The following is a 16,573-nucleotide window of genomic DNA, read 5'->3' on the forward strand; positions in this document are numbered from 1 at the left end:
GCCATGCCACACTTAACTCTTCCTGGTTTTGTTGCTATTACAAATTTTTCCCCCGACTCGAACGTGGGGACTGCCATCTTACTTAGAGAAGGCATTCCCGCCACTCAGGTTGACAAGTTAGATTCCGGTAGAGGTGTGGGTGTCACCGTTTTTGGCGTCACCATCATTAACTTGTACGCGCCTTCTGGCAGTACCTATAGGGCGGAACGAGCAAACTTTTTTTAAGGAACAAATCATCTATTTGTTACGGAAAAATCCCGAACGTGTTATCATTGGAGGTGATTTTAATTGTGTTTTATCCCAGAAAGATCAGTCCCCGAATTTTAATTATTCGCCTGAATTAAAGCGTCTCGTGACCGACCTCAAACTGAAAGACGCGTGGGAAATTAGGTACCCGACCTTGGTACGATTCACACACATCGTCGCGAATTCCTGCAGCAGAATTGACAGGATTTATGTTTCCGACGTTTTAGAGAATGTCTTGTTACAAATTGACACAATACCCTCCAGCTTCTCTGATCACAGTGGTGTCGTTGCGTGCCTGAATTTGCTGCCACAACCAACGCGTTGGTATAAAAATCAATGGAACTTGAACGTCTCCTTATTAACGGATGCTGACCTAGAGGCGGCGGTGCGACGCGCTTGGGAGCAGTGCTTGCGCACTACCACAAACTTTCGTAGCACCATAGCGTGGTGGACTCAGCATGCAAAACCCAAACTGCGAAAAGTTGTTATATTCTTCGGTATTGAAAGAGCAGCCGCGATAAAGAAGACGATGGAGTTCTACTACACTGTCTTACGCGACCTCTGTGATACAGCCGACGCCGCGAACACCAGAATAGACGACATTCGAAAAGTAAAGGCGAAATTAATCAATCTTAAGAGGATGCAACTGGAAGGTCTTAAGATCAAATCTAAAGTGAAGTCGGTCAGGGACGATGAAACAGCCGCTCTATACCACCTTGTCAAACATGCTAAGAACAGAAGGAGGACTTTTATTGAGGCCCTGAAACTCAGTGATGGCACGACTGTCGGCACCCAGCGAGAGATTATCAAGGCACTACACGACTATTTTGTTGACACCTACACGTCAGCGGCTACTCATGACGACTGCTATGACGAACTGTTTAGTGCCATTTCCTCTACTATAACTAGAGAAGACAATGACACCATTTCTTTGGAATTTAGTAATAAAGATGTTTTGGAGATTGTCTGCCACTCGCCGATCAGGAAGTCCCCTGGTCCTGACGGATTACCCATTGAATTTTACAGGAGGTATTGGCACATCATCGGGGACAAAATCACCCAATTAGTGAACGAAGTTTTTCAAGGGAAGCCTATACCACTTGCCTTTAAGGAATGCACAATTGTGCTTATCCCTAAAAGCAGAGGTACCAAAAATATCGCCAACTTCCGCCCCATTTCATTGTTAAACTCCGATTATAAAATAGTCGCCCGTGCAATCAACACGCGAATGATGCCCCTCACTGCAAAATTCATTGGACGTCAGCAGACATGTGCCTTCGGGAGAACTGTATTGCAAACGGCAGCTTTTTATCGGGATATCATTGCCTTAACGAACGCCAGTAACGTGAAGTGTGGGCTGATCTTTCTGGACTTTTTTAAAGCCTTTGACCTCGTCGCTCACGAGTACCTCCTTGAAACCATGAAAAGATTCGGTTTCTTGCGAAACGCGATTGACATGATTACAAACATGGCACTGGGGATCAACGCAAGACTTTCTGTCAACTCGCAACTAACCCAACCGATTCAAATCAACAGAGGGATTCCACAAGGCAGCCCTTTGTCCATGTTACTTTTTGTTCTTTCACTCGAACCTCTGTTACTCCAACTGCAGGCGAAACTCACAGGGCTAACACTTTCCGGAGAAAAAACTGTCGTAGGCGCCTATGCCGACGATGTGGGTGTGGTTGTCCGCAATGAGAATGACGTCACCACTTTAGCGGCTCACCTCCAGCAATACTGTTTGGCGTCGGGGGCTAAATTGAATGACAAGAAAAGTAAATTTCTTAACCTCTGTGGCCTCCAGCATTTGCGAGTTGGCTACGCTCAGGAAGTCAGCGTCCACAAGGCTCTCGGCATCATATTGACGGCGTCCTCTTTAAAGATGGCGGCGGCAAACTGGAGGGACATAGTGCGTAAACTTAACGGTGCTCTCATTGACAATTCCCACAGAAGCCTCAATCAATTTGATCGGATTCATCTGGTCAACTCCTGTATTTTATCCAAAGCCTTCTACACGGCGCAGCTCCTGCCTCTGCCTGCAGTCATTGCTAAGCAAATTATGTCGAAGGTGACCAATTTTATTTGGAGAGGGGAAATTTTTCGCGTGTCTGCCAAAACTGCGACACTCCACCCCCAGAATGGAGGGATGGGATTAGTAGATATCAAGGTGAAAGCGATGGCTCTCTATGTTACAAGGACGACCGCTATAATTAACAATGATCCTTCCGGCATTACAGCGCAATTATTCACTGCCGTCAGGCCGCAAAGTCTTGACCCACCGCTGAATATTCAGCCCATCAGTTATCGGCTAAAACATATCAGAGATTATTACCTTTCACGGAGCTACATCAGTAAAGAGGTCATAAACTCTCAACGTTTAACTGCACAAGCCATAATAGCGGACTGGAGACAACACGAAGGAACGAATCCTTTGGCAACGAAGCTCGGTGGCATGAACTGGGATATTGTATGGCGCAATGTCAGTTCCCGTGTCCTCAGTTCCGATGCTCGCACTGCCTGGTACAAAGCCATCAATGATGTGGTTAGCACGAACGAGAGGTTACATAAAATCGGGCTCAGTGACACCCCTCTCTGTCGTCGCTGCCAACTGACGGATACAGTTATCCACCGTTACACCTGCGGGGACCGTCTCCAGAACTGGGTTTGGCTTCGACAACAAATAGCTCTTATTACCAGGACTACAACCGCCAATGTATCGTCAGCACTACTGTCTCGTCCTGATGTGCATTTTTATCCGCAGACGAAAAACAATGCAGTTTTGTGGTTGCTGGGTACCTATTCCAGCTACGTCTTTAATAATTTTGGCGGTGACAATTATTTGGAATTCAAGATGTTTATGGATATCGAATTCGCCAAAACATGTACGTACCCGAATCATGGGAAACTCTTCGGCAATATGCTTAAAATAGCGGTTCATCGCATGGGTATCGGATAGGTCAACTGAGTGTGAAGGGGTGAGGCCGGGCCGCGGGACACCAGTAGTGCCGCGAAGAGGCCCCACTGCTTCTGTGTCGCGTCCGGACTCCCCCTCACACTGCGGCCTTCAATGACTCCCTGGACGCTGGCTACAGGAACTCTCATTGAGTGAGATACGAAGCTGTGTTTATGTTACGTTTATTCTTCGAGCAGCACTTCTACAATGCCCAAGGGCGAAGTCTTTTCGTTGTCTTTTTCACCATTCCAATTTATTTTCATAGAAGGTTACGGGTTTCGTTTTTCATAAAAAAAAAAAAAAAAAAAAAAGTGGCGCAATTGGTTAGCGCACGGTCCTTATAAGGCAGTAGCCGTGAGCAATGCCGGGATTGTGAGTTCGTGCCTCACATGGGGCATACTTCTACCAATTGTTCCTTTTTTTATGTGCTCTCGTTGTGTCTTTACATCCGCTTGTTTTTACTGCTGTGTGGAAATGACCGAGGTGGTCAATCGGCGTTTTCAGTTTCAAGTTGGTTGATGTGGTGCTTTCCAGGTACGGCTTTCCATGACGCACGGGTCGAATTACTTTAAATTTGAAGTTAAGGTTCTTGTTTTTACTCGTTTTTCTAGGGATGTTTTTTCTTTTTTCTCTTTTCCCTTTTTTTTCCCCCCGTATGTGTGCTGTTCGCTGCATACCAATCCATTCCGTTGCATTACTTTGGAGGGATTTATTCATTTTTCATAAAAAAAAAAAAAAAAAAAGTCGTAGAGCATTCGACTGCAGATCGAGAGGTCCCCGGTTCAATCCCGGGTGCCCCCTTCATTTTTCAGTATCTCGAAAAAACAAATGACGATTGTCGCGGTGAGTTGCAAATGCATGTTTGAGATGCACCCTGCACGCCATACCGAAGGCTTTGGAGCAACATTTCAATGGGGGGGATCGCAGCCCAGAGTCTTGCAGGTCATCGTCCTCCCGCCATGAGGTCGAACTGTACGAAATCCACTTGCTTGGCGGAAGAATCTTGTACACTGAATTTTGTAGAATATGGTGATAGGCAAAAGTTTTCTTGTACCGCTGCACGGAGAAACAAAAATTGGAGGAGCTGGGATTTGAACCCAGGACTTTCTGCATGCGAAGCAGACACTCTACCACTGAGTTACACCCCCGCCAGAGCAAGTACATCTGGGACGAGTGCCTCGTGGATCCTACTGTCATTATTTCTTAGGTTTGAACGGTACAGTAAGTGTTGGAGGAACCTATTCATGACAAGACCTAAGCAGCGTCGACTCCGTGGCGCAACGGTAGCGCGTCTGACTCCAGATCAGAAGGTTGCGTGTTCAAATCACGTCGGGGTCACAATGAAATTTTCGTTTACGGAAGCCATAGGCGAGTATGTCAGTTTAATCAGATACCAAACGATTACGGAGAACGGACGAACAGAACTTGCTTGAAAAAAGCTACTAGTGCAATTTTCGCGTTCTGACATTAAGGTGAAGGCGCCGACTCGCACGTTCTCCAGGCGCGAAGTGTCTAGTATTTTTGATATTTATATCGTTTAACGCTAATATATAACTGAGAGATAATGATTACGCAATATTTTGCTCGATTAGACGTCTTTAGCCAGGCAGAGTATAATACTTTTCCTTAAGTTATGGGAACAGAAAGATCGTGAAAGGGGGTATAGCTCAGTCGTAGAGCATTCGACTGCAGATCGAGAGGTCCCCGGTTCAATCCCGGGTGCCCCCTTCATTTTTCAGTATCTCGAAAAAACAAATGACGATTGTCGCGGTGAGTTGCAAATGCATGTTTGAGATGCACCCTGCACGCCATACCGAAGGCTTTGGAGCAACATTTCAATGGGGGGGATCGCAGCCCAGAGTCTTGCAGGTCATCGTCCTCCCGCCATGAGGTCGAACTGTACGAAATCCACTTGCTTGGCGGAAGAATCTTGTACACTGAATTTTGTAGAATATGGTGATAGGCAAAAGTTTTCTTGTACCGCTGCACGGAGAAACAAAAATTGGAGGAGCTGGGATTTGAACCCAGGACTTTCTGCATGCGAAGCAGACACTCTACCACTGAGTTACACCCCCGCCAGAGCAAGTACATCTGGGACGAGTGCCTCGTGGATCCTACTGTCATTATTTCTTAGGTTTGAACGGTACAGTAAGTGTTGGAGGAACCTATTCATGACAAGACCTAAGCAGCGTCGACTCCGTGGCGCAACGGTAGCGCGTCTGACTCCAGATCAGAAGGTTGCGTGTTCAAATCACGTCGGGGTCACAATAAAATTTTCGTTTACGGAAGCCATAGGCGAGTATGTCAGTTTAATCAGATACCAAACGATTACGGAGAACGGACGAACAGAACTTGCTTGAAAAAAGCTACTAGTGCAATTTTCGCGTTCTGACATTAAGGTGAAGGCGCCGACTCGCACGTTCTCCAGGCGCGAAGTGTCTAGTATTTTTGATATTTATATCGTTTAACGCTAATATATAACTGAGAGATAATGATTACGCAATATTTTGCTCGATTAGACGTCTTTAGCCAGGCAGAGTATAATACTTTTCCTTAAGTTATGGGAACAGAAAGATCGTGAAAGGGGGTATAGCTCAGTCGTAGAGCATTCGACTGCAGATCGAGAGGTCCCCGGTTCAATCCCGGGTGCCCCCTTCATTTTTCAGTATCTCGAAAAAACAAATGACGATTGTCGCGGTGAGTTGCAAATGCATGTTTGAGATGCACCCTGCACGCCATACCGAAGGCTTTGGAGCAACATTTCAATGGGGGGGATCGCAGCCCAGAGTCTTGCAGGTCATCGTCCTCCCGCCATGAGGTCGAACTGTACGAAATCCACTTGCTTGGCGGAAGAATCTTGTACACTGAATTTTGTAGAATATGGTGATAGGCAAAAGTTTTCTTGTACCGCTGCACGGAGAAACAAAAATTGGAGGAGCTGGGATTTGAACCCAGGACTTTCTGCATGCGAAGCAGACACTCTACCACTGAGTTACACCCCCGCCAGAGCAAGTACATCTGGGACGAGTGCCTCGTGGATCCTACTGTCATTATTTCTTAGGTTTGAACGGTACAGTAAGTGTTGGAGGAACCTATTCATGACAAGCCCTAAGCAGCGTCGACTCCGTGGCGCAACGGTAGCGCGTCTGACTCCAGATCAGAAGGTTGCGTGTTCAAATCACGTCGGGGTCACAATGAAATTTTCGTTTACGGAAGCCATAGGCGAGTATGTCAGTTTAATCAGATACCAAACGATTACGGAGAACGGACGAACAGAACTTGCTTGAAAAAAGCTACTAGTGCAATTTTCGCGTTCTGACATTAAGGTGAAGGCGCCGACTCGCACGTTCTCCAGGCGCGAAGTGTCTAGTATTTTTGATATTTATATCGTTTAACGCTAATATATAACTGAGAGATAATGATTACGCAATATTTTGCTCGATTAGACGTCTTTAGCCAGGCAGAGTATAATACTTTTCCTTAAGTTATGGGAACAGAAAGATCGTGAAAGGGGGTATAGCTCAGTCGTAGAGCATTCGACTGCAGATCGAGAGGTCCCCGGTTCAATCCCGGGTGCCCCCTTCATTTTTCAGTATCTCGAAAAAACAAATGACGATTGTCGCGGTGAGTTGCAAATGCATGTTTGAGATGCACCCTGCACGCCATACCGAAGGCTTTGGAGCAACATTTCAATGGGGGGGATCGCAGCCCAGAGTCTTGCAGGTCATCGTCCTCCCGCCATGAGGTCGAACTGTACGAAATCCACTTGCTTGGCGGAAGAATCTTGTACACTGAATTTTGTAGAATATGGTGATAGGCAAAAGTTTTCTTGTACCGCTGCACGGAGAAACAAAAATTGGAGGAGCTGGGATTTGAACCCAGGACTTTCTGCATGCGAAGCAGACACTCTACCACTGAGTTACACCCCCGCCAGAGCAAGTACATCTGGGACGAGTGCCTCGTGGATCCTACTGTCATTATTTCTTAGGTTTGAACGGTACAGTAAGTGTTGGAGGAACCTATTCATGACAAGACCTAAGCAGCGTCGACTCCGTGGCGCAACGGTAGCGCGTCTGACTCCAGATCAGAAGGTTGCGTGTTCAAATCACGTCGGGGTCACAATGAAATTTTCGTTTACGGAAGCCATAGGCGAGTATGTCAGTTTAATCAGATACCAAACGATTACGGAGAACGGACGAACAGAACTTGCTTGAAAAAAGCTACTAGTGCAATTTTCGCGTTCTGACATTAAGGTGAAGGCGCCGACTCGCACGTTCTCCAGGCGCGAAGTGTCTAGTATTTTTGATATTTATATCGTTTAACGCTAATATATAACTGAGAGATAATGATTACGCAATATTTTGCTCGATTAGACGTCTTTAGCCAGGCAGAGTATAATACTTTTCCTTAAGTTATGGGAACAGAAAGATCGTGAAAGGGGGTATAGCTCAGTCGTAGAGCATTCGACTGCAGATCGAGAGGTCCCCGGTTCAATCCCGGGTGCCCCCTTCATTTTTCAGTATCTCGAAAAAACAAATGACGATTGTCGCGGTGAGTTGCAAATGCATGTTTGAGATGCACCCTGCACGCCATACCGAAGGCTTTGGAGCAACATTTCAATGGGGGGGATCGCAGCCCAGAGTCTTGCAGGTCATCGTCCTCCCGCCATGAGGTCGAACTGTACGAAATCCACTTGCTTGGCGGAAGAATCTTGTACACTGAATTTTGTAGAATATGGTGATAGGCAAAAGTTTTCTTGTACCGCTGCACGGAGAAACAAAAATTGGAGGAGCTGGGATTTGAACCCAGGACTTTCTGCATGCGAAGCAGACACTCTACCACTGAGTTACACCCCCGCCAGAGCAAGTACATCTGGGACGAGTGCCTCGTGGATCCTACTGTCATTATTTCTTAGGTTTGAACGGTACAGTAAGTGTTGGAGGAACCTATTCATGACAAGACCTAAGCAGCGTCGACTCCGTGGCGCAACGGTAGCGCGTCTGACTCCAGATCAGAAGGTTGCGTGTTCAAATCACGTCGGGGTCACAATGAAATTTTCGTTTACGGAAGCCATAGGCGAGTATGTCAGTTTAATCAGATACCAAACGATTACGGAGAACGGACGAACAGAACTTGCTTGAAAAAAGCTACTAGTGCAATTTTCGCGTTCTGACATTAAGGTGAAGGCGCCGACTCGCACGTTCTCCAGGCGCGAAGTGTCTAGTATTTTTGATATTTATATCGTTTAACGCTAATATATAACTGAGAGATAATGATTACGCAATATTTTGCTCGATTAGACGTCTTTAGCCAGGCAGAGTATAATACTTTTCCTTAAGTTATGGGAACAGAAAGATCGTGAAAGGGGGTATAGCTCAGTCGTAGAGCATTCGACTGCAGATCGAGAGGTCCCCGGTTCAATCCCGGGTGCCCCCTTCATTTTTCAGTATCTCGAAAAAACAAATGACGATTGTCGCGGTGAGTTGCAAATGCATGTTTGAGATGCACCCTGCACGCCATACCGAAGGCTTTGGAGCAACATTTCAATGGGGGGGATCGCAGCCCAGAGTCTTGCAGGTCATCGTCCTCCCGCCATGAGGTCGAACTGTACGAAATCCACTTGCTTGGCGGAAGAATCTTGTACACTGAATTTTGTAGAATATGGTGATAGGCAAAAGTTTTCTTGTACCGCTGCACGGAGAAACAAAAATTGGAGGAGCTGGGATTTGAACCCAGGACTTTCTGCATGCGAAGCAGACACTCTACCACTTTTTTTTTTTTTTTTTTTTTTTTTTTTTTTTTTTTTGGGCCTCCCTTCTCCCCACACAGCCCATCCATACGCTCACCTTTGTGTGCCTTCTTCGGCTAGCTTCTGCGCTATAGTAGTGTATAATTTATTTATTTTTTTATTTTTTTAACTTTTTTTAATTTTTTTTTTTTTTTTTTTTTTTTGTTTGCGGTGGTAGATCTAAGGATCACTACGTCTCAAGCTCGTCTTCACGTAATAATAGCATAATGTTTCCGTGTCGTTCTGCATTCGTCGATGATTCAGTTTCCTGAAGGCATGATTCAAAGTCGTCATCTCTTAGCGTTGAGAGTAAGTTCGCCGAGATTACCGCCGTGGTGTTTTCTTGGAGTTATTAGCGAAAGTAACTGGTTACTAGTATGTGTTCCTTGAGTTAGTGGAGACAAAAACAACAAGATCAGAGGTTTCTCTGTCAGCATCGTAAATAATAATAGAAATAAAGTTCCGTATAGAGGAAAAATGGGTATCTAGAAAGAAATACTGCCCCGTCTGTTAAACTTCGTCAAATTAAACTATACTTGTCTTCTGAGTAAAGTAAAAACAGAAATAAATACTGGCTTCACAAGTTTGGCATCCTGTTGCATGCTGCTTCTCGTTGACCTTAGGTGCCCACATTGTACAGCCTATGAAGCAATGGAGTCCTGAAAACTGACAATGAGATACCCAGATAAGAGAAGAAATAAATTAAAAAAAAGCTATGATCGCACCCATTGGTTCGCACACTTAAAGCTTCCCATCATTCAAAGCAACGGTGAGAAAATTCTGAAACTTTTCTTTATATTTCCGTAATCGTTTGATCGCGTAATATTCGGCAATAAGATACATATGAAAATCAGAAAGTGTAGGCGTTTTAGTCGTCAGCATATAATATAGGTACTGTCCAATTAACCAGGTATAGCTATTATTTTTAGATTTCGGAAATAATTTCCAGTCCGGTTGGAATATATCTTGCAGTTGTATTGCGGATGGCGTCGTTCTATTAATAACAGCCAGTTTCATTCTCGTCCAATTCCAGATTTGCGTCTGATCTCTGCAGTTTAATATGTGTGGCAATGTTTCCACATGGCCACATGCGTCGCAAGTCGGAGTAGGCCGTAGTTGGATCTTACACAATTTCTCCCCCGTGGGTATCACCTCGTTCACCACATCATACCACACGGAACGAACTCTGGAGTGAAGGAGAGGAGTGCTGATATTCACCCAAATTTGTCGCCAGTCCTTGCCAGGATACTTCATTTCTATGGAGTTATTCTGTTGCCGATTCGTAAATACACTGTAGACAGCAGCAGCAGTGAGTGGTTGCAGGTGTTGATGTACATAGCTGGACTCCACGTAATATCGGCGAATATGAACGAGCTCGGGATGGATATGTCCAACATTTATCGGCGGCGTCATATCCGGTGGTCGTAACTGCTGGAAGAGACGTGCTGTAAGACCTGTCTGACTATTTCGTAAGATCCTTGTCGTTCGAGCTAGAAAAATCGCGAAGCACTGTAATTCAACATTTTTAAGAGCTAAACCACCTTTATACCGAGGTAAAGCGGTAGCCTTGAAAGCGACTTTAAAAATATTACCTCGCCAAATGTACCAGCCTGCAAGGGCTAAGATTCTATTTGCAATATCAGGAGGAATAGGGAGAACAGCGGCAACATGGTAAATCTTGCTGAGAACATAATAATTGACGAAATGTGCTCTCTGAATCCTGTCTAAACACCGCATATTGTGCTCACGAATCAAAGCTCGAAGGACGTTGAGCTTCTGTTCCCAATTCACTCTTACCATTTCCCGTGGATTCGGAGTGAGAATCAAACCAAGGTGCTTGAGCTGGTTGGTTGCCTCTAACCAAACGGTGTCCGCGAATCGAGCCTGCGGACCTAAATGCAAGACTTTGGATTTCCGTTCGTTAAGGCGTGCACCGCAGGCGCTGGCATACCGGTGGACAAGCCGCCGCACGGTATCGAACTCTTCGTCGTTGTTGATAAGGACGCTGATATCGTCCGCATAGGCATGACAGACGGTCTTGGTATTCAGCGTTTGAAGACCCGGTAAGGTGACGCAAAACGTTTTCAGTAGTGGCTCTATAGCAATGGCGAAAAGAGTCGTGGAAAGCGGGCACCCTTGTCGCAAACCTTGTTGAATGGGCACAGGGGCTGTTAACTGGCCGTTGAATTTCACGCGGGAAGACGTATTGCAGATACAGTTCTTGATTATCTGTACGAAATGCTGGTTGAAACCCAGTTTGTCCAGCGTTCTGAAGAGAAATCCATGGTTAGTCCGATCAAATGCCTTGTCGAAGTCAAAAAAGACTATTGCCAACGTGGTCTTGCAAATCCAAGTCAAATATGCAATATCTCGGTATTCGCACAGGGCGTCTATCATCGATCGACCAGTAACTACGTTCATGTGGTATGAACCAAGCACTTTACTAAGGACTGGCTTGAGTCTGGCATTCAGAATCCGAGTAAAGATTTTGAAATCTGTATTGAGTAGGGTGATTGGTCGTAAGTTATTGAGTGAAGTCCCTGGTGACGGTTTGGAGACTAAGACTATCAGACCCTCAGTGAACTGCGATGGAAAAGCAGTATGCGTTAACAGTTCATTATACATGATAGTCAGTTCGTCGCCGAAAACATCCCAATACCGAAGATAAAATTCAACCGGCAAACCGTCTGATCCTGCAGCTTTTCCTTTCGCCGCAGACGTAATGATTGACTTCACTTCGAAGTTAGTTATGTTTGCCAGGAGCTGTGCGTGGTCGTCCGGATCCACCGATGCCGTAATGTTAGACAAAAATTCCTCTCCCGCCTCTACATCTGTGTCAGGCAGTGAGTAAAGTTGCCGGAAATGATTCCGAATAAAAGCCTTAAGCTCGCCTTGCTCATCATAAACACGACCATCGTCATCTGTCAGTTGAGTAATGATTTTTTGTCTGCCTCTTTTAGCTTCCCGTATGACGTGGTACAAGGACGCTGACTCGTTAAAGGTGTCATCGAAAGCGCGTGCCCTGACTTGGGCTCCTGCCAGAGACTCACGAACCAATGCGGTGATTTTGGCTTTGGTACGTTTAATGCGAAGGAGATTGCCAGGCAGTGCAGAGGAATCGTTGTACAACTGGCGGAGAGCGGTAAAATAAAATTCCAACGTCTGTTTCTTCCAGTACGCCTTGGCCCTGGCAAACTGACAAATACATTTCTTTATGTGCGGTTTTACTAGCTCTGTCCACCAATGAACACGCTCCCTATACCTTTGTCGTCGCTGGAGGCACGATTGCCACGTTGCAATGAGATCCTTCTTCAGGTCGCCGTCGTCCAACAGTGCGACGTTCAGGTGCCATACGCCTCGACCCAAAAAGGTTTTCTGCGAAACGTGCCGAAGCGTGATGTGATACGCACAGTGGTCGCTAAAATTAACAGGCCATATTTCACAATCCCTGGCAGCGCTTAAAATGTCTTTAGATACATAGAACCTATCCAGACGACTAGCGGAGGCAGCGGTAACATACGTATATCCGGTCACCTGCGGGCGAAGTGAGCACCAGGTATCTTGTAAGTCCAGCCCATCTATTAGATCTCGCAACTCCAAACAAAAATTAAAATTCGGACACTGGTCTTCTCTGCGTATAACACAATTAAAATCGCCGCCCAATAAAACCTTCGAACAACCACAGGATAATAATGGCACAATTTCATCGCGATAAAAAACACTCCTATCCCTTCGGCCTACAGATCCAGTCGGGGCATAGACGTTGACCAAAAGCAAATCTTCGAATTGTACGGCAATCCCTCGACCCGTTTCTAAAATCGCTCGAGGTTTACAAGTGATGCCCGCTTGGTACAAAATTGCAGTCCCTGCCTCATCGCCAATATTTATGAGGGCCTCATAGCCTGTGACATTCCCGACTTTGGGTGTGACGACTTCTTGTAGGAATACGATATCTACATCGGCGGCATACAGATAGTCAGTCAAACATTTTAATTTTACATCAGATGTTATACGATTTATATTAGCAGTTGCAATTTTGTAATCCCGCATAAGAAGGGTGATGCCATATTAATGCGTATCGTCAGCCCAGGAAGTCTGCCTGCTCGACCCCGGCGAGTGAGCGGTATCCATAAATGTATCGGGTCCAGAACTGTCGACATGCATCCCCATATCGGGTTCCTCTGAATGCTGCACTACCTGTACTCCATCGTCTGTGACGAGTTTCTCACATTCATCCGTCCGGAACTGCTTGATAGTACGCTGCAGTTTCTGTTCAAGAGTACGAGTTTCCTCGTCACTCTGCTTACGGACCGATTTTTTTTGTCGGCCTTTCCGCTGAGGACGGGTGTCTTCCACTTGTTGGTTGATGTCAGATTTCGCAGCGGTAGGGGTAGCTCCCGTGGGAGACTGTTCCTTGCCGGAAACTACGCTGACTGGAGAAGTCACTTCAAGGGGATGGGAAACTCGCGGCTGGTCATCAGAGTCCTCAGGTGGAAGACTCTCCACAGATGGGAGCAAATGTTGATCGGGCAACAGAGGCGGAAGTTCCACACGGACCACGCCAGCATCGGAAGGGCGCAAATTTCCGGCCCCGTCGTTTGCATAGGTTTCTACGTCAGAAGCACCGGGCAGACGGCTCGCCGTAGCTGTGTTTACATCGGCGGCGGTCACGTCTGGCACAACCTCAGCCGCGTGCAGCTGTAGCGCGCTAACGACAGACGGACCGACAAGGCTCTCGGCATACGTCGGCCTATTACCATCCTGCCCAACTACAAGGCCATCACGTTGTCGGAAAACACGACGCACTGGTTTAGCACGGGGACACGCGGCCTTCATATGGTCCGGGGAGCCACAAAGGACACATGTACGTGGTTGCCCCTCGTACATTACGAGTGCCCGGAAGCCTTGTACCACGACGTTTGACGGGATATGCTTGCATAGATCAATTCGCGCTACCCGGACACCATTATCCACATTGAAGTGTTTAAGTCCGCTCCACTGCTCTTGGTGAATTTCCAATACGTTCCCATACTGGGACAGACATTGCCGAATACGTTCAAGATCAATTTCAAATGGGAGGTTGAATACACGGACGGTGCGCAGGCCTAACCCAGCATGGGTAACGACAACTTTACAAATTTCACCATCAGAATTAACGAACTCGGCGGTACCCTTAGTTAAGTCCATTATACGTAAACAGGGCTCGTCACTAACAAGTTTCACGTAGACGGCATTCGCCAGAAAATCGTATGAAAATCCTAAAACTTCCTCGTCTTTAAGACCCAATCTGTCGAAGAAAAAATCGACTAATTCGTAGACATGTGGTCGGCCAAACCCGAACGGAAATTGGAAACGCAACGTGTAACGGCGTAACTGATCATCCATAGCAAAGGCCATGATGTACTCACAAGACTAAACCAGCTGCAGGCGCCGCCTAACACGCGCGGAGCGAGCACGCCGGCACGTCTGCACACGGCCGCTGCTGCGGCGGAACTGCCACTGAGTTACACCCCCGCCAGAGCAAGTACATCTGGGACGAGTGCCTCGTGGATCCTACTGTCATTATTTCTTAGGTTTGAACGGTACAGTAAGTGTTGGAGGAACCTATTCATGACAAGACCTAAGCAGCGTCGACTCCGTGGCGCAACGGTAGCGCGTCTGACTCCAGATCAGAAGGTTGCGTGTTCAAATCACGTCGGGGTCACAATGAAATTTTCGTTTACGGAAGCCATAGGCGAGTATGTCAGTTTAATCAGATACCAAACGATTACGGAGAACGGACGAACAGAACTTGCTTGAAAAAAGCTACTAGTGCAATTTTCGCGTTCTGACATTAAGGTGAAGGCGCCGACTCGCACGTTCTCCAGGCGCGAAGTGTCTAGTATTTTTGATATTTATATCGTTTAACGCTAATATATAACTGAGAGATAATGATTACGCAATATTTTGCTCGATTAGACGTCTTTAGCCAGGCAGAGTATAATACTTTTCCTTAAGTTATGGGAACAGAAAGATCGTGAAAGGGGGTATAGCTCAGTCGTAGAGCATTCGACTGCAGATCGAGAGGTCCCCGGTTCAATCCCGGGTGCCCCCTTCATTTTTCAGTATCTCGAAAAAACAAATGACGATTGTCGCGGTGAGTTGCAAATGCATGTTTGAGATGCACCCTGCACGCCATACCGAAGGCTTTGGAGCAACATTTCAATGGGGGGGATCGCAGCCCAGAGTCTTGCAGGTCATCGTCCTCCCGCCATGAGGTCGAACTGTACGAAATCCACTTGCTTGGCGGAAGAATCTTGTACACTGAATTTTGTAGAATATGGTGATTGGCAAAAGTTTTCTTGTACCGCTGCACGGAGAAACAAAAATTGGAGGAGCTGGGATTTGAACCCAGGACTTTCTGCATGCGAAGCAGACACTCTACCACTGAGTTACACCCCCGCCAGAGCAAGTACATCTGGGACGAGTGCCTCGTGGATCCTACTGTCATTATTTCTTAGGTTTGAACGGTACAGTAAGTGTTGGAGGAACCTATTCATGACAAGACCTAAGCAGCGTCGACTCCGTGGCGCAACGGTAGCGCGTCTGACTCCAGATCAGAAGGTTGCGTGTTCAAATCACGTCGGGGTCACAATGAAATTTTCGTTTACGGAAGCCATAGGCGAGTATGTCAGTTTAATCAGATACCAAACGATTACGGAGAACGGACGAACAGAACTTGCTTGAAAAAAGCTACTAGTGCAATTTTCGCGTTCTGACATTAAGGTGAAGGCGCCGACTCGCACGTTCTCCAGGCGCGAAGTGTCTAGTATTTTTGATATTTATATCGTTTAACGCTAATATATAACTGAGAGATAATGATTACGCAATATTTTGCTCGATTAGACGTCTTTAGCCAGGCAGAGTATAATACTTTTCCTTAAGTTATGGGAACAGAAAGATCGTGAAAGGGGGTATAGCTCAGTCGTAGAGCATTCGACTGCAGATCGAGATGTCCCTGGTTCAATCCCGGGTGCCCCCTTCATTTTTCAGTATCTCGAAAAAACAAATGACGATTGTCGCGGTGAGTTGCAAATGCATGTTTGAGATGCACCCTGCACGCCATACCGAAGGCTTTGGAGCAACATTTCAATGGGGGGGATCGCAGCCCAGAGTCTTGCAGGTCATCGTCCTCCCGCCATGAGGTCGAACTGTACGAAATCCACTTGCTTGGCGGAAGAATCTTGTACACTGAATTTTGTAGAATATGGTGATAGGCAAAAGTTTTCTTGTACCGCTGCACGGAGAAACAAAAATTGGAGGAGCTGGGATTTGAACCCAGGACTTTCTGCATGCGAAGCAGACACTCTACCACTGAGTTACACCCCCGCCAGAGCAAGTACATCTGGGACGAGTGCCTCGTGGATCCTACTGTCATTATTTCTTAGGTTTGAACGGTACAGTAAGTGTTGGAGGAACCTATTCATGACAAGACCTAAGCAGCGTCGACTCCGTGGCGCAACGGTAGCGCGTCTGACTCCAGATCAGAAGGTTGCGTGTTCAAATCACGTCGGGGTCACAATGAAATTTTCGTTTACGGAAGCCAT

At 46.4% G+C, this 16,573-nt stretch overlaps 22 non-coding genes across 22 annotated transcripts; 15 read left to right on the forward strand and 7 right to left on the reverse strand.

The window, feature by feature from the left end:
- Nucleotides 1–4,275: 4,275 nt before the first annotated feature.
- On the reverse strand, nucleotides 4,276–4,347 carry Trnaa-cgc. The gene has a single exon. It is a non-coding gene; the product is annotated as a tRNA-Ala (tRNA).
- Nucleotides 4,348–4,465: 118 nt separating this feature from the next.
- On the forward strand, nucleotides 4,466–4,537 carry Trnaw-cca. The gene has a single exon. It is a non-coding gene; the product is annotated as a tRNA-Trp (tRNA).
- A 318-nt stretch (nucleotides 4,538–4,855) lies between these two features.
- Nucleotides 4,856–4,927, forward strand: Trnac-gca. Its single transcript has one exon. It is a non-coding gene; the product is annotated as a tRNA-Cys (tRNA).
- Nucleotides 4,928–5,202: 275 nt separating this feature from the next.
- Trnaa-cgc lies at nucleotides 5,203–5,274 on the reverse strand. Its single transcript has one exon. It is a non-coding gene; the product is annotated as a tRNA-Ala (tRNA).
- Nucleotides 5,275–5,392: 118 nt separating this feature from the next.
- Nucleotides 5,393–5,464, forward strand: Trnaw-cca. Its single transcript has one exon. It is a non-coding gene; the product is annotated as a tRNA-Trp (tRNA).
- A 318-nt stretch (nucleotides 5,465–5,782) lies between these two features.
- On the forward strand, nucleotides 5,783–5,854 carry Trnac-gca. Its single transcript has one exon. It is a non-coding gene; the product is annotated as a tRNA-Cys (tRNA).
- Nucleotides 5,855–6,129: 275 nt separating this feature from the next.
- Nucleotides 6,130–6,201, reverse strand: Trnaa-cgc. The gene has a single exon. It is a non-coding gene; the product is annotated as a tRNA-Ala (tRNA).
- Nucleotides 6,202–6,319: 118 nt separating this feature from the next.
- On the forward strand, nucleotides 6,320–6,391 carry Trnaw-cca. The gene has a single exon. It is a non-coding gene; the product is annotated as a tRNA-Trp (tRNA).
- Nucleotides 6,392–6,709: 318 nt separating this feature from the next.
- Trnac-gca lies at nucleotides 6,710–6,781 on the forward strand. Its single transcript has one exon. It is a non-coding gene; the product is annotated as a tRNA-Cys (tRNA).
- A 275-nt stretch (nucleotides 6,782–7,056) lies between these two features.
- On the reverse strand, nucleotides 7,057–7,128 carry Trnaa-cgc. Its single transcript has one exon. It is a non-coding gene; the product is annotated as a tRNA-Ala (tRNA).
- A 118-nt stretch (nucleotides 7,129–7,246) lies between these two features.
- Nucleotides 7,247–7,318, forward strand: Trnaw-cca. Its single transcript has one exon. It is a non-coding gene; the product is annotated as a tRNA-Trp (tRNA).
- A 318-nt stretch (nucleotides 7,319–7,636) lies between these two features.
- On the forward strand, nucleotides 7,637–7,708 carry Trnac-gca. Its single transcript has one exon. It is a non-coding gene; the product is annotated as a tRNA-Cys (tRNA).
- Nucleotides 7,709–7,983: 275 nt separating this feature from the next.
- On the reverse strand, nucleotides 7,984–8,055 carry Trnaa-cgc. The gene has a single exon. It is a non-coding gene; the product is annotated as a tRNA-Ala (tRNA).
- A 118-nt stretch (nucleotides 8,056–8,173) lies between these two features.
- On the forward strand, nucleotides 8,174–8,245 carry Trnaw-cca. The gene has a single exon. It is a non-coding gene; the product is annotated as a tRNA-Trp (tRNA).
- A 318-nt stretch (nucleotides 8,246–8,563) lies between these two features.
- On the forward strand, nucleotides 8,564–8,635 carry Trnac-gca. Its single transcript has one exon. It is a non-coding gene; the product is annotated as a tRNA-Cys (tRNA).
- A 5,984-nt stretch (nucleotides 8,636–14,619) lies between these two features.
- On the forward strand, nucleotides 14,620–14,691 carry Trnaw-cca. The gene has a single exon. It is a non-coding gene; the product is annotated as a tRNA-Trp (tRNA).
- A 318-nt stretch (nucleotides 14,692–15,009) lies between these two features.
- On the forward strand, nucleotides 15,010–15,081 carry Trnac-gca. The gene has a single exon. It is a non-coding gene; the product is annotated as a tRNA-Cys (tRNA).
- A 275-nt stretch (nucleotides 15,082–15,356) lies between these two features.
- Trnaa-cgc lies at nucleotides 15,357–15,428 on the reverse strand. The gene has a single exon. It is a non-coding gene; the product is annotated as a tRNA-Ala (tRNA).
- Nucleotides 15,429–15,546: 118 nt separating this feature from the next.
- On the forward strand, nucleotides 15,547–15,618 carry Trnaw-cca. The gene has a single exon. It is a non-coding gene; the product is annotated as a tRNA-Trp (tRNA).
- A 318-nt stretch (nucleotides 15,619–15,936) lies between these two features.
- On the forward strand, nucleotides 15,937–16,008 carry Trnac-gca. The gene has a single exon. It is a non-coding gene; the product is annotated as a tRNA-Cys (tRNA).
- Nucleotides 16,009–16,283: 275 nt separating this feature from the next.
- Nucleotides 16,284–16,355, reverse strand: Trnaa-cgc. The gene has a single exon. It is a non-coding gene; the product is annotated as a tRNA-Ala (tRNA).
- Nucleotides 16,356–16,473: 118 nt separating this feature from the next.
- Nucleotides 16,474–16,545, forward strand: Trnaw-cca. The gene has a single exon. It is a non-coding gene; the product is annotated as a tRNA-Trp (tRNA).
- The last annotated feature ends 28 nt before the right edge of the window (nucleotides 16,546–16,573 follow it).

The sequence above is a fragment of the Schistocerca americana genome, chromosome 3 (assembly GCF_021461395.2).
Source record: "Schistocerca americana isolate TAMUIC-IGC-003095 chromosome 3, iqSchAmer2.1, whole genome shotgun sequence".
NCBI lineage: Eukaryota > Metazoa > Arthropoda > Insecta > Orthoptera > Acrididae > Schistocerca > Schistocerca americana.